The following is a 16,626-nucleotide window of genomic DNA, read 5'->3' on the forward strand; positions in this document are numbered from 1 at the left end:
ACGTTTATGCAGTGGAAGGAACCAACGCAACGATACGTCTTTGATGAGATGTGCTCGTTGTTACGTGAGGAAATAGAGGAAGATGATGTTGAATCAGACTTGGAGGATTTAATTAAGGTGCAAAAAGAGTTTGCTGCAGGAATGATAGTGGGTGATAATATAAAAGAAGCGATGGAACTTATTTTGAGTTTTAGGAATGATCCATCTCTTCGTTCGCCGAGAGATTTAGAGAAAGGGAAAATGAAGCTAAGTCGCCAATATCCTATGAGAGAGGTTCCTCCGATTTGGCGCGAAGCTATTCAAGCTGATGCGGTTGCGGGTATTGCAGCTGCTCCAGCACAGTTCCAACGAGTGTGGATACACATTCCATGGAAGCGAGCTGAAGTACTAGCAGTGAAACAGGCCTTACCAGATCCGCGTAAGAATCCGGCCGGATATTACAAGGAATTGACACAGACAGTTGAAGCTTGTATAATGAATTTGGCAGACATTGACATGCTATTTGGCAATGTAGTTCCACAACCAGTGTGGGCTAAAATTCGTAGAGAGGATCATCAAGCCGCCTTAGGTGGTGATTGGGCAGCTATCACTGCAGCAGATGGTCAGCAAACGGGTGGTGCAAAACCGGAACCCCTAATTGCTAATCTTCCAGGTAGAATAATTGACTTAATGAAGACTCTGATGCCTGCGTTGCGTGTTAATTGGGATAAATTATCCGCATGCAAGCAAAAGAAAGATGAAAGTGTCTCCGACTTCTTCACGAGGTTCGAAGAGACTTTTGTAGACCATAGTGGTCAGGATATGAGCACTGAAGGAGGACAGAGGTTGTTTGTCGATAAATTTGTGCATAATTTGTTACCTGAATTATGCAATAAATTAAAGGATTCAGAGAGTGCGTGGGCTGTATCTACGACTGCGCAAATACTTGCGACTGCGCAGTACTACGAAAATAGGGATAAGGAGAAAAAGGAGAAATCAGAGAAGAAAACGAAAGATTTAAAGACTAAAGTTCTTTTACAGCAGGCGTATCCGCCTCGCACGAATCAGACTAATATGCAACAGAATTCGTATCAAAGGACAGATTATAGTTCAACCAGGCCTCAATATCAGTGGAATCAGTGTGCGTACTGTAAGAAAGAGGGTCACTATAAAAATGAATGTCCGATTTTAGCGCAAAATAATGCAGCAGCAGCCCAGAGAGGTCGTGGTGGTTTTGCGCAGAATACTAGAGGTCGAGGGCGAGGTGCTATGCCTCCGCAAACGAATGATCGTCCCTCCAATCACTTTGATCAACGAAACGTACAGTCAGCTCAACAGAATAAATCTCAGCAATATCTTGTTGAGGATTATTGTGAAGTTGATGAGGGATTACAGCAAAATGGGTACTAGGACAGCCATGGACAGAGAGAGGGAGTAGTATCAGTTCCAGTGGATCAGAGTGGGCCTTATGTCGCAGTAGCAACATCAGGTGTAGTCGAACCGTTTCTGTTGGATACTGGTGCCGCAAAAAGTTCTATAATTCATGCGAAACTCCCTGGCGCACCTTTGTCTGGCTCAACGAATGTTTCCGTAGGTTTTTCAGGCGCCCCTGTTTACAACCCGATATCTAATCCTTTGTCTATTTCTGTTGGACCATGCCAATTGAAAGCACCCTTGATTTTGACGACAGGTTGTAATGAAAATCTGCTTGGTTTAGATTTGTTAAAACGACTATATGCGACATTGTACTGTTCTCCGGAAGGAGTACAGCTTACTTTGGGTAAAAGACTCACTTCTCCGATGTACTTGTCAATGGACGCACTCCCGCCAGAGCTGCGCTCACTCCCTGATTCTCTTTGGGCGACTGGTCCTAATGATGTAGGCCTTTTAGAAATACCACCGTATGTAGTAACTTTGAAAGCAAATGTAAAATTTCCTAGAATTCCCCAATATAAAATATCAAGTGAAGGAGAACGTGCACTTTTATTGATTGTGCAAGATTTGATTAAGAAAGGTGTGGTTGAAGAAACTCGAGGAAATGTTTGTAATAGTCCTGTATTGCCAATTCTGAAACGAACTGATCCTACGAAGCCTCCAGTATATAGGTTTGTCATAGATCTTAGAGAAGTTAATAAGATTGTGGTTCCGCAGTTTCCTGTGGTTCCAGACATTACTGCCTTGTTAACATTGATTCCTGCTACAGCCAATTGGTTCTCAGTCATCGACTTGAAGAATGCCTTTTTCAGCATTCCGATAGCCGAGGAAAGCAGGGATATTTTTGGCTTCTGTCTAGGAGGTCGAAGCTTCAGATTTAAACGCGCTCCACAAGGCTACTGTGAGAGTCCATCTATTTACAGTCAAGTATTAAAAAGTCAGCTAGATTCTTTTGTCCTTCCTCCAGGTTCTGCCCTAGTACAGTACGTAGATGATCTTTTAGTGGCTGCCGATGACAAGGAAACTTGCAAAGCAGCTACAGTTTCGTTATTACATCATTTGTCTGATTTGAATCACAAAGTATCACCTTCCAAGATGCAATACTGCTGCCAAGAAGTGACCTACCTAGGTCATCTCTTGTCAAAGGAGGGAAGGAAGTTGACCCCAGAAAGAATAAAAGCAATTACGCAAATGAGTGTTCCACGCACACAGAGAGAAGTACGTGCCTTTTTAGGTATTACCTCCTACTGTAGGCAGTGGATTCCAAATTTTTCTCTTTTAGCGAAACCATTGGTAGCTTTGACTGGGAAAAATGTTCCGAGTCCGGTGCCATGGTCTGATGAATGTCAAGAGAGCTTTACCGAATTACGAAAAGCCTTGTGTTCAGCTCCTGTATTGGGTACACCTGATTACAGTAAACCATTCACGCTCTACGTTCACGAGAGAGAAGGTTGCGCGTTGAGTGTCCTGACACAGAAGTTTGGTGATAAACAACGCCCTTGTGCGTATTTCTCATCAACATTAGATCCGGTAGCTAGAGCGTTGCCTAGTTGTTTGAGAGCTACAGCGGCAGCTGCGGCTTCCATTCGGCAATCTGCTGGTTTGGTGATGAACAACATGCTAGTGGTCATGGTTCCTCATGCAGTGGATACACTCATGAACCGAACGAAGACACAACACCTTACCAGTGCGAGATTATCTGGTTACGAACTGACACTACTAGCGAGTCATATTCAGATCAAAAGATGTAATGTATTGAATCCAGCAACACTGTTGCCGACTGATCAAGAGTCGAGTGATTCTGAGCCACATGACTGCTATTTTAAAACGGAGGAAGAGACAAAAGGACGCATTGACCTGAAGGATACTCCGTTATCTGATCCGGATGGTACGCTATATGTGGACGGGTCATGTTTTAAATTGGAGAATGGTGATATGACTGCTGCTTACGCGGTGACGACTTTGAAGACGATTGTGGAGACTGCAAGAGTGAGTCAGAATTCTGCCCAAGCTGCAGAATTAATAGCTCTAACGAGAGCATGTGTTTTAGCTGAGGGAAAGAGAGTGAATGTGTTCACAGATAGTCAGTACGCATTTGGCGTGGCCCATAGTTTTGGCCGGTTGTGGAGAGAAAGAGGTTTCATTACGTCCCATGGGACTAAGATCCAGCATGGTCAGCTAGTTAACGACTTGTTGGAATCTCTAACCTTGCCAACTGAAGTTGCAATTGTAAAGTGCAGTGCTCATAAAGCAATCACGGATGATATTGGACGTGGGAATGCTTTTGCTGATGAAATTGCTAAACAGACAGCTAGAGATGTGATGAGTAGAATGTATGTTGCAACGTCTGCAAGATGGATCGCTGAGTCTGGGATGTGTGAAGATACAATGGAAAGTGTGAAGGAGATTCAGAGAGAAGCGACTGAGGAAGAGAAACGTGTATGGAGAGAGAGTACGGGCAAGTTGGACTCGAATGGATGTTGGATTGATTTGACAGAGCAGCAACGTTGGATGTTGCCGGATGCGTATGTGCTTGCAGTAGTGACAATGGCGCACGGAGTAGCGCATATAAGTTCTAAAGGTATCTGTAAGATGTTGGCTCCGGTCTGGAAGAATGATGGGATCAGTAAGTGTGCAGAGAGAGTGGTGAAAAATTGTATGGTGTGCTTGATGCATAACCCTGGCAAGGGAACTCCAACTCCAGCTGGTCATTTCGCTCCTCCTTCCTGTCCCTTTGAAGTGATTCAGTTAGATTTCATTCACATGGAACGCTGTAATAATTTGAAATACGTCCTGGTGGTGGTTTGTGCTTTTTCCAGATGGATAGAAGCATACCCACTGAAGGACAATACCGCCTTATCAACTGCCAAAATTCTTCTCAAAGAATATTTCCCTAGATTCGGTATGCCACGGATTGTATGGTCAGATAACGGAAGTGAGTTTATAGGGAAAGTTATGCAGAGTGTATGTGCAGGCCTAGGTTTGAAACAAAAATTTCATAGTGCGAACCATCCCCAGTCAGCTGGTCTAGTGGAGGGTTATAATGGCACCCTCAAGCTGAAGATAGCCAAAATACAAGCATCCACAGGTTTGGCTTGGCCAGACGCACTTCCTTTGGCCTTGTTATCAACGAGAGCAACAGTGCATTCTAGAATAGGGCTTTCTCCATACGAGATTGTGTTTGGCCGCCCGGCAAATATCTGGGGTGTGCCAAGGCCTAAACAATTTTGCTCCATTGAATATCCTATGTTGATAGACTACCTTTACGACTTGACTGCTAAATTAAGTCTTATTCATCAACAGGTTTTCGATGCACTACCAAAGCCTCCGGAGAGTCCAGGGCATCAACTGAAACCCGGCGACCACGTGGTGGTCAGAAACTTCGCGAGGACAAAGAATCTTCAGCCTCGCTACATCGGTCCCTTCCAGGTCCTGCTGGCAACGAGGACAGCCGTACGTGTTGCTGGCCGCAAGCACTGGATTCACGCTTCTCACGTAAAGCGTGTTCCGTTGCCACTGCCTTACGACGACTGGGTGAAGAAGGGAATTGGTGCCTCCGAATCTGAAATCACCCCGAAATTTATCCCTTTCAGTGATGCCGATTTGATTACTGACACTTTGAAACCTGACTCTCCTCCTGAGAAAACTCCTTCGAACATTGAACATTTGTCTCCAGCATCAGAAGAAACTTTGTTATCTGCGAACTTAAACTCTGCAACAGCTGCTAGTGATACACTATTTTCCGATCAAACAGTACCAGCGAAGAAGAGATACAACCTTAGAAGCCATAAAAAGGACTAATAAAGCAGGCAACTGCATATTGTGATTTTGATATATATGCATATATATTGAACTTTTGCTTTTCAGCCAGGAAGTTTGCTATTGTTTATTGTTTTTAAATTGCCTTGCCGTCTGGGTAGCCGTAGGGTCGTGGCTGTGTGCCTAGTTTGAATTTGCGGGGGTCTGACACAAGGTCGATCTTTCTGTTGGTTCTGGGAACTCCCAGGGCTGACAGAGGCATTTTCATCTACGTACACATCATCAGTGGTCGCGAGCGGATTGTAGAAGATGGAGCTTCCTGCGCTGCAACAAGAAAATGTGATTTATGTTCGCAGAAACAGACTGTACAAAATTCTTCGTAGCAAATGCTTTTTGATGCAATGTGCCGTTACATTTTTGATTATTTTAGCAACATTGGTGGGTGGAATAGTCTTTAGTATAAATCTGATTTTTGTGCCAGTTACTACAGTACCTCCCCTTGATCCTGTTACTTCTACTGTTTCTTCTGTACACTCTTTTCACTCGTTTCCTGAACATGAGCAAGCACGACGTACAGAGTTCATTAACAACACTTTTGTACAGCTCTTGCACCAACACCAAATGGTAGTTAACACTACAGACTGCTGGGTGTGTGGCTTGATACCCCACACTTTGGATAAAGGTATTCCCTATCTGGTTTTGCCTTTCAGCTACAATGGATCATTTCAGGCCCTTCAAACCATCTTTTGCTTATGCCCTTGAGACCTATCCTCCACGTCCACCACGTTCCACTAAATATAACTCTGCCAACAAAGCTTTAGTCCAGGGAATTATTGACATGATCAAGGTAGGAAACCACCTGCGTTTGGAGAAAAGGCACGAGAAAGGATGATGATACAACAACATGTCACTGACCTGATGAGTATAGAACTAGACTCTGATATAGACTGAGTAATTGCCTATGTAAGGGCAAAAGGAGGGTCTGAGGTTCCGTGACAATTTGAACCCGTGTTTTCAAGTTTGTCGGAAATACATAATATTAGTATCAGCGAACCGCAAATGATCCATTTAGCATATCCTGGTGTTTTCGCTACGATACGAGTAAGAGCACTCCTGTTATGAACACATTTGTGATCTACCCATGGCATCCATCTTAGATCATGGCCGCCATTTTGTGTTTCCTTGCCCTCACATATGCAATAGCCTCTGATCACTCCATTTTGATTAAGGACACGTAGCCTTAGCCGGAGATTCACCTCTTACATGACACGTACACCTTAAACCAGATCACGCTGAAGCTGCATGACTCGACAAAGGCTGCCTCCTCTGCCCGAGGCCAGCCCACCTGAACTGGTTCTCGTGTCCATTGTCCCGATCATGATTAGGCGGCCGAAGCCGGTAGCCTTGCCCATTTACAACCCACAAACATCTCTTATCCCGCTTTCCTATCTTCTGCACCTGGCTCTGCTCCTTTCCTTCTGGGCCTTTATTAGGGGGAGGTAACGAACTTTACGATGAGGCGGTCCGGCTCTTGAATGCAATATTGACAAGGGATTGTGATGGACTAGTGGGAACCCCGGTTCGTGATGTTTGGCATCAGATATTATCGACAGTTCCTGTGTAACGCCAAATATTTATTGTTTAAGACACAAAGGTTTGGGAATGTACTGACATGTGAAATATTTGCCTGAAGCACAATTTTTGGTATATAAGGAGCAACCCTCAATGTACAAATCGAACAGTCTCCTAGATTCTGCCCGTGTGTAGATTCTGTGATTTCTGTGTCCCTGCAGTAATAAACCTTTGGTCTTTGACGCCACCATCGAGAAGCCCGTGTTTCTGTTCATTTGCGCACCAAGGCAGGTGGAACTCCGGGGTCTTTGGGTGTTGCTCCCTGACACCTCTGGACGGAACCAAAAAGTCCAGAACTCCACAGCACCCGAGGACGGAGACGGAGACTACGCGGGAGGAGCTCAAGAGCCGGGAGCCGAGTCCGGACCCGAGGTCTCAGCGACAGGGATTCCACTAGCGAGAGAGCAGGCGACGGACGGAACGAGACGCCGGTGGTTCCTAAGGCGACAGGCGGGATCAACAGAGCCAGGAGGCCAACGACCCCACGCATCGCCCAGCCACTCCCCCGGAGGGGCATGGCTTACAGAGGTGCGTAACAGAGTTGCGGGGTGGGTGTGGAACAGACGCCGTGGGAGCCCCGGTACCTTTGAGTAAATCCCCTGTGCACTTCACTCACTGTCACGTTTGGTAAAAGTTGCACCGTGTGATTCCTCACCCCCCCTACCCTGTTATGTACTACCGCACAACCCTGTCCTGATACTTTCCTCTGTCTTGATTCTCTCCTTCGGTGGAGGCTTGGACGACGGAGACCGACAGAAGTGGACGAAGAGGGATCAATCTAAGGCGGGAAGAAGGAGTGATCGGGAAGAGCCGGAGAGAAAGAAGTCGATCTCCGCGGCGAGCTACCACCCGCCCCACTTGTACTGACCGTCTATATTGCTCAATAAAGCCTAGTTTGAAACCTACCAAGACTCGACTCCTACCTATCCCTGTCCAGCCGATTACACGTCTGCTGGAATTTTATGGTCGAAATCTTTCCTAGGGACCGACAGCTCCAACTTCACAGTCGGAGCGTTATGATTGCTGTCACGCCGAGGCAGGACTGCAAAGTCAACAACTCTGTGCCACATCCTGGTTTCTACCAGGATGTAATCTAAAATGGAGAATTGACCAACTCTGTTAAAAGTATGCTTACCTGGAGAGTCAGATTTTGTGCGACCATTGCAGGCTCTTAGGGAATAGTTTAGGGTAAAGGATTTGATCTGAAGAGCCAGCGATGTCCATGCCCAAATTGGCGGGATGTTGGGCTCAGGGATTACCCATAGCAAATCTTCTTCACAGGATGATGTTTCATTGGAATCAATCAGTGGCTCAAATTATCAATTAAAGTCGCCCCTAAACACATTTTTGGTGATAGTAGGAATAAAACGGGCCAGTTGATCGATGGTCAGAGATTCTTAGCTCAGCCTTGCAGGCCTGGAATAGACATTAACCAGTGCTGTTTTAGTGTTTGGTGCAAAGGTAAGTAGGATGCCTTGAATACCATTAGAGAAAGACTCCAACTGCTTGGCCATACAGCCCAGGTGAGTGCCTACCCATATACAAAGGCCCCCAGATGGCCAGCTTTCCCCTTGTGGTGGCAGTTATTCTAAATGCCGCAAACCCCGTCCACAATTCCTCCTCCATTACCCATGTTTCCTGAAACATACGTACATCGTATTGGTCCACAAACGTCTCCCACTCAGGGCTGTTCAATTTACTTTTAAGGCCAGCGACATTCCAGGATAACATCTTCAGCGTAGTTGGTTCATTATATTTTACTGGGTTAGCTGCCTGGATATCAATATTGGGGGGCATTTCGTCACTCAAGCAGTCACTGAAGCACTTCTCCAACGACCTTGTTTGAACACCCCTCTGCTGTACAGTATTAACTAGAGGATGTGGGGCTTCTGATGTTCCTAATACTTCTGCCTGTGGTAGGTTTTGGGGTAACTTGTACGTGGGCCCATTAGATTATTACTTAGGTTCAGAGTCTCTACCAAAGGCCCTTCCAATGTGCCTCCCTTGTCCCTACCTTTTTGTTTTAATTCAGGGTGTGTCTTTGCTACTTCCACACCTTCACAGTGTGTGGTACTCAGACTACACTGACCTCTGATTGATATACCCAACTCCATAGGAGCCCCTTGGTAGGTGATCACCTGGTCAGGGTTATGTTTTAGTATTTGTGCATCTACATCCTCTAAAACACCATATGTATTTGCTACAGGTAGATAAAGTTCTACTTAAGAATCATGCCTTGTCCTTTGCAGTATATCATAGCTGCCAAGGTTTCAGGTTGCTTATGTATGACATTTTCATGGTTTCAGTGTACGTATGAGTGACATTTAAAGGACAAATGTGTGACACTTAGAGTGGCAATTTCTCGTGAGCAAAATCAAGCAATCAAGTCAATGGAAACAAATACATATTAGAAATTACACCCATTTGAGCAATGAGAAATTCTAGGAAGATTCTGAAACTGTTGCAAAGCACCTGAAATGGAAGAGCACTAACCTAGTGCCTTGTGATAAAAGCAGTAACTCACAGAGCTATCCACATTAAATACAGTTCTCTGATAAGCTGGTACACTTTATTTGAAGCAGGCATATTAACCATCTTCACTGCTTTATGGGCAGTTAAAACTGCCACTGGACAAAACTCCAATCTCTTTTCAGCAGGCACAATAAAGATCAGCGTTATCTTTTACATTTTTATTGGTGCCTGAAAACTGATGGACACATAAGCAACTCTGCAACGGGTGCTTTTAAACCCAATTCATTATTTGTAAGCACAGCACCCCACACCATCTCAGTGCCTGGTGGGAATAAACCCCAGTTAGCAAAAGAATTTCTGGACAAAAGCAATAGCCCACTGAGCTATCCACATGATATGCATGGTACACGTTCTTTGCAGTAGGCACATTTACCTCTGTGCTACTTTATGGCGACTGCCACAAGACAAAAGTGGGAACATTAATCATGAGAGTTTTCTTTCACTTACCAACTCACTCAGTCAGGGGCAGCCGCTGCAGCAGTCTGTGGACTCACACGCGCTCACAGCTGCTCAGCCCAGTTGCTGATGAAGATAGGAAAGTTACTGATGCTCCTTTCTCAGTCTGCAGTACTGTAGAAGTTGGGATGAGAGCTCATGTCTTGGCACTAGTGGCGGCTCGCACAGGTAGCACTGTGGGGCTGTGGGGCGGGGCAGGGGCGGGGGGTGGGGGTAGTGGAGTGTGACATACGACAGGAAATTGGAGAGTAAGGAAATAAATAAATAAAAGCACTTACTTTGTGCTTGTAGCATCGTTGAGTTGGCGATGCTACAAGCACAAAGTTAGTGCTTTTATTTATTTATTTATTTCCTTACTCTCCACTTTCCTGTCGTATGTCACACTTCACTACCCCCCCCCCCCCCCCCACCCCCACCCAGCCCCGCATCTCCCCACAGCATTACCTTTGCGAGCCGCCACTGCTTGGCACGCTGACAAGTTCAGAGCATTCCCATGCCATGTGCCTTTTAATGACACAGCAAGCTCTTACTGACTGCCAGACAAAAACAGCTGACCGTCCTCACACACACAATCAGGGCAGCACGCTTTGAGGAAGACACAAATCGAGTTGCCCATTGGCATTCCAATGTGCCGGCCTGGCAGCAGCAATTCCATCTTTGGGGCCTGGGCCCGCAGTAATTAATTAGAAACATCGTGCCGGTGCCAAGCGGACCCTTGAGTCTAGGTGGCAGACAGTTGGCTACATGCCCACAAATGCTCCAAATGGACCTGGATATGCCAGAGCCCCACTCTGGTGACGAGTACTGCACAAGAAATCCACAGATTTAGCCCCAGAATCAACTGCTCATTGGCGCCGCAGAAAAGGTTGATGGTAACACTACTGATGGGGTAGCGCCAGGTGACGGAAAACAAAAACAACAGGCAAATTAAGGCCCGTCCCCTGGATTCAGGTGGGCACTGCCGGAGACGAATCTCAAACTGTGGCAGACTCAGGATAACATGTAGGCAGGCCACATGACTTGGTTCGGCTTCTGAGGCCACTGAAGCAACGGGGTCCCAGCTTGAACCACCATTTAGCTGAGCTCAGCCCGTATGTAAGAGACTATTACATTTGAGACACCAAGGGGCATATTCTCAAGGACTTATCGCCCAGTTATCAGCCCTTTAGCGCAGCAAAGGTGGCGAAAGAATTATCTTCCCATTCTCAAGCTGGTACAATCTTCCGATATCACCAGTTTTCTAGCAATAGCTTCTGCAAAAAACATTGCCACGGATGAGAGCGACAACTAGTGCTAATGATATGCAGAATAGGCGTTCCCGTGCAAACACACGCGAAAACATGGATTTAACCCCGATTTTTTGAATTGGGGGAGAATGTTTGCATTGTCAGCATTCCGTCCATCATTTATTTGCTGTAACATTTTACTGGTGTTAAGCAGGACGACTACCTGCAGTATGAAAGGGAGCCCAGACCAGAGCCACATTTGAAGATGAACAGATGCCATGGAGCCAATGATCATGCAGCCTGGAGACCCAAGAGGGCTACAATACCCACCGCCACCACCCCCAGGACCACCACCACCCCCAGACTACCACCAAGGCAGCACAGAGCAAGACAGCGGACCTTCCGAAAATGAAATGGCCTCGAGCACGTGCACCCGGCCCTTTTAATTGGCAGGGTCACATGCCCTGTGACGCCTGTGCTGGATGGGTGTGGCGTGGGTGTAAACCAGCCCTCAGGGAGTGGGTGTGATATGCAGACAACTAGACCTGTGATCAGCAGATCACTACAGGGAAAACCTGGGACATGTAGTGTTGTCGTCCCCCCTGTAAGCGGAAGTAGAGTGGGCTGGCCTGGAGTTTGCCAGTCCAGCGTAGGGGTGTGAACAATGACCCTAGGGCTCTGGGCGTGGTTTCATTCTGGGCTGGACAAGGAAGTAACTAATACGTGTGTCTCTGTTGTTGTGTCGGCGCCACCCGGACCGCAATCGGTAATGTTGCACCCTGTGACTCAAGTCCCACAACATGAGCAACATGGACGTAAGGGGGAATCACTGACCCTACATTCATCCACACTTCCACACTTGAATGATCATAGACATGACACATCTGTGTGAATATGTATGTTTAATGCACATTCAGTGGAGTGGTGTAGCTGGAGCAGTAGAGGGCCATGAAAACCCCACTTTACATTACTGCCCCGTGGAGGGCCAGCCAGAGTCCTTTAGGGAATGACAAGTTCTTCGGAAGAGGAAGAGTTCAGTCCGTAGTCTGATTGCTTTGTCATTGGTAACCAAACAGAATATGGCAGTCGAGGTCCAAGGTGAGTGTCGCAGAGTGTATCGGGGAACATTGGAAGGTGATGATGCTGAGGTCAGAACCAAGCCGAAACAGGCCATATGTCGGAGATGAATACTACTGTTTCCTTCTTACCAGTAAGGCAGATTCATCTGCATCTTCGTCCTCTGATGTTTCATGTGCCTCACATGTGAGTGGTGGTGTTCTGGCTCCAGCACTGTGTGGCAGTGACACATAAAGGGCCGGAGGTGGAATGTCTGCCACACTGTGTGGCACTGACACTGCAGGGGGTGGAGATGTGGATGGAGTGGTATCAGCAGCATTTATCCACACCAGGCCTTATGGCAGCAATGCCATGATGAGGGTCTGCAGGGCATAGAAGAACCCAGCTACCTCTCACTGGTGTGCAGTCATGGCAGCCGCTTTTTCCGCCTGCGTCCACTCCATGTTCTCCATGATCCTCCATGTGTGTCCCAACTCCCGGGTGACATCGCTGGAGCCACTCTGACTAGACAGATGTTCTTGTCTCAGAGTCAGGAATCCAGCAATGTCAGCCATGGATCGTTGGAGAGCATGGAGCGGACTGTGGGTGTCCGTTAGGGACTGTGAGTGGGACCTGATGGGACTTAGACACCCACATATGGCATCTAGTTTGGATGCCATGAGGTCTAACCCCACCCGCACCTGTTCAGCCATCTTCTCCTGACACCCCAACACACGTAGTTGGATGCCCATGTGTTGTTCATGTGGGTCCTGGGAGACAGCAGTGGTGGTTGGTGTTTCCTGCTGGGTGGTCTGTGCAGGGGGTGGGGTCTCCTCGATGCAGCTGGGCTGCCCTGCTCCTGGAGGTGGGGAGCTGAGGCTGTCCATGAGCTGTTGTGGGGCGTCGCCGTCGAAGGTGGCGAGGTCCTCTTTGTCATCAGGGAAGAGTTGTTGGGTCTGCTCTGCAGGAGATGTTGATTCTAACTCTGCAATGTGAAGGGGAGATGCAGTTTAACATTGTGTTCACAGGTATGTTGACACATTGTACATGTTTACATAAGACTGCATGACAGTGTACATTGTGACTGTTTGGGAGGAGCTGCCTATTTGATGCGGGACAGTGGACATTTCGACAATATCACAGATGTGTGTTTGTACTTGTACATTATTAACTGACATTTCCCTGCTATGTCAAATGAGATCGGCTAGTTTCTACACACATGCTGCACCAGTTGTGTCCTCTGTTCTGTTGTGAGCGTGTGCAGTTTGTACCACATTGTTGTCAATGTTGATGTGCTCTGCATGTTATGTGTGTGTGCTCATTTTGGGACAGTCACCCCTGCAGTTCTAATTTTGCTGCCCCTTATCCCTTTCATGCATTGTGCCTTTGACTTCTGTGCTTGTACAGTGCTGAGATGTTGCAGACTTGGGTACATTGGGCTCTTGGTGGGAGTTGGGAGTCTGAGGCATGGTTTGTCCGCAGATGTGTTGTTGACGTCAGGGGTTGTTTGTGCACGTGGATGTGTCAGAGTGTGACCTACTCCTTTACAGATGTGGTCAACACTCAGCCACCTCAGTGTCGTGGTGTGCAACATTTCATGATATTTTGACTGCAGGAATGCTATACGTCCTGCAGTGTCACTTGCATTGTCAGTGTTGCTCAAAGACACGCCGCTTTGCTGAGTTTAGCACTAGTGCATGGGTTGGTTGTGAGATTGGTGGTGAGTGGGAAGGGCCCCCTCTGGGCACATAGTTGATGGGGGCCTACTTGCTGTTTCTAGGTGTGCCGCAGTGTGCCAAGGGGGTCAGGGGCATGGTCCAGAGTCATTGTGGGTGTGCACTGTGCTATACTGCATTGTGCATGTGTGCCATTGTGCCTATCTCCCCCGTCCCCCCAGTCCCTGGTCGTTACTCACCCTGTTGCTGTTGTATCAGGTCGTTATGAGCAGTGTCCGTTCCCCCCAACTCCTGGCACCGTCTTCAAAATGATGATTGTGGACACCATTTTCTCCATCTCATCTAGCTCCTCCTGTGGCGCTGGACTTCCACCTCCAGTCTGCATTGCTGCCTTCTAGTTGTTGCTGAGTTTCTGCTAGGTTTTGGGCTTCACATCATTCCCACGCCTCTTGACCTCTTCCATTGTCCTCCTCAGCACTCCAACTGCATTCACCTTGTCCACGATGGACTGCCATATTCCATTTTTTGTTGCCAATGACACAGTGGAGGTGACGAACAGTAGTTGATGTTGTTCTATCATCTCCCTTATCAGGGTCCTGTTTTCCATCGGACTGAACCACGTCTTCCTCTTCTCCTTGTACTTGCCCTTCCCTGACCCCGAGATCCCAGGCTGCTCCTCTGCGGGGCTTGTGGGTTTCTGGTTGCCCTCTGTACTTGCTCTGGCTACCTCCATTGTGCTTCGCAGTTGTTTTGGTTTTGTTTGTGTTTTTTTTCTCCAACTTTTATAGTGACTTTTCCTGCCTGATGTGTGTGAATTGCAGGCCTGGGGAAGATTATCGCTGATTCTTTTATCGCGGTTGGGCCCATCGCAACTTTTTTCACGTTGGTGTTTAGATTTTTATCGCTGTCCCGGTGACTTTATCGCGGACATTCGATGCGTTATCAGGAAACTATCGCACGTTACTGCTGTGTAGTGAATAGGACGTTAACACTGAGTTATTTTCCTGTGGTAGACGGCGATATGAAAGATTGCTTTAACCGATTTTGGCGATGATTATCGCACATTCTTGAGACTATCCCCCCAAGTGTGTTGGTCTCGACGAGACTCACCTGCAGCACACTGTGCAGTGCACACATCACAGACCACAGCACTCGCCCCGTTGTTAAGTCCCAGCTGAGGTGGTGTTAAGACGCTATTAATCTGCAACTATACATTTTAGTGCAGTGATGTGGACCACCACTCTAAAATGTTTTAGTCTAACCCCAGATGCATGGTACTTGGCAGGACTGGAATATTGAATCATGAAAAGATGGTCAGGATTTTCCTCTGGGCAGGTGCAACGCTAATGATGAGGCTTCAGATAGCTAGTCATATTTGCAGAATAAAGTGCAGGTTTATTTTATGTAAGCAAGCCCTTTCCTCTCCCTATATGACTGTGTGGGGGGAACACCATAGTGATTGAAAACGAACCTGTATCGCCATCGGGCCAGCCGTGAGGTGAACGGCAGTGAACGCGAAGGCAGAGGGGAAGTGCCGGGAGACCTCCCACCTCCCGAACTCCAGCCCCCAGCAGCACCAGGGGCGGCGCGCCCGTGACGCGCCTGGAGCGCCAGGAGGCGCCGCTTCAAAACGCTGACCTCCCGTGAGCCCAGTGGGGGAACACCATAGTGATTGAAAACGAACCTGTATCGCCATCGGGCCAGTCGTGAGGTGAACGGCAGTGAACGCGAAGGCAGAGGGGAAGCGAGACCTCCCACCTCCCGAACTCCAGCCCCCAGCAGCACCAGGGGTGGCGCGCCCGTGACGCGCCTGGAGCGCCAGGAGGCGCCGCTTCAAAACGCTGATCTCCCTCTCGCCCCGCGAGTCGCACGCGGGAGCGCCTGGGGCTAAGCCCGGGCAAAGGGCGGGCCCTCTACGGCCCTCATCGGCAGGAAGCGACAGGGACAGGGCCAGGATTGCTGCCGGAGAGACGAAAAAGCTCCAACACCCAAGTAAGATACAGTTGCCCTTGATATAGTCCCTAGATTTAATCCTGAAGTGGTAGACCTGTGGGTATAGCGGCAGGATGCCGAAAAAAGCCGTTGTTACCACACCTAACACTATGGATAATTATTTGGTCCAAACTGTGAAAAAAATAAACATACAAAGGAGAGAATCTTTGGGGCTGAGCCGATCTCCAGACCTACGATGCCTGAGCCCTACTATACTTTCTCTTACTGATGATATTCCACCCCTGGAGACTGATCCTGATGACCACCTTAGCCTCCTTACTAATCAGGGTAAGAGTGATTTACCTGTGAATGTAGTGCCTGCCCCCGAGGTACTTATTGCGGACCCTAAGAGTGACATGGATATTGACTCTGAACAGGAGGTACAGGTGTGTCTTTCAGATGAAGAACAGTCTTCCACAGACCACGCCCCCTCGGCCAGTACGTTCATGTGTAAGGAATCAGCCAAAGCGGGGAGGGTTGCGGTCTGGGTCAAGGAGGAAGAGGGCAATCACCCCAAAGGCAAAACTAAAGGATAATGGAGAGGGGAAAGTAAAATACACTGTTGATGATGATTTGTTTTTAAAAATTGCCGAGTTGATTGAATGTAAAATTAAAGCCATCATCAAACCTCTAGTAGCTAAAATAGATAAACTGCAAATTGAGGTTAAAAAGCTGGGAGGACTGCACAATAAGGTAGTGGGGGGGGGGTAGAAAACATAACCACGTTGGTTGCTAACTTGGGCAACAATACAGGGGGGAATGTTGCTGGAGAGGGAACAGATGAACCGTTGCATAATAACCCCCCAGTGCAGTTACCGATAATGAATGCTAACCAGATAGCTGGTAAAGGTGACGGTTTACTAACAGTCAATATCCCCCCAGTA

This window comes from Lissotriton vulgaris, chromosome 5 (assembly GCF_964263255.1).
Source record: "Lissotriton vulgaris chromosome 5, aLisVul1.2, whole genome shotgun sequence".
Lineage (NCBI taxonomy): Eukaryota > Metazoa > Chordata > Amphibia > Caudata > Salamandridae > Lissotriton > Lissotriton vulgaris.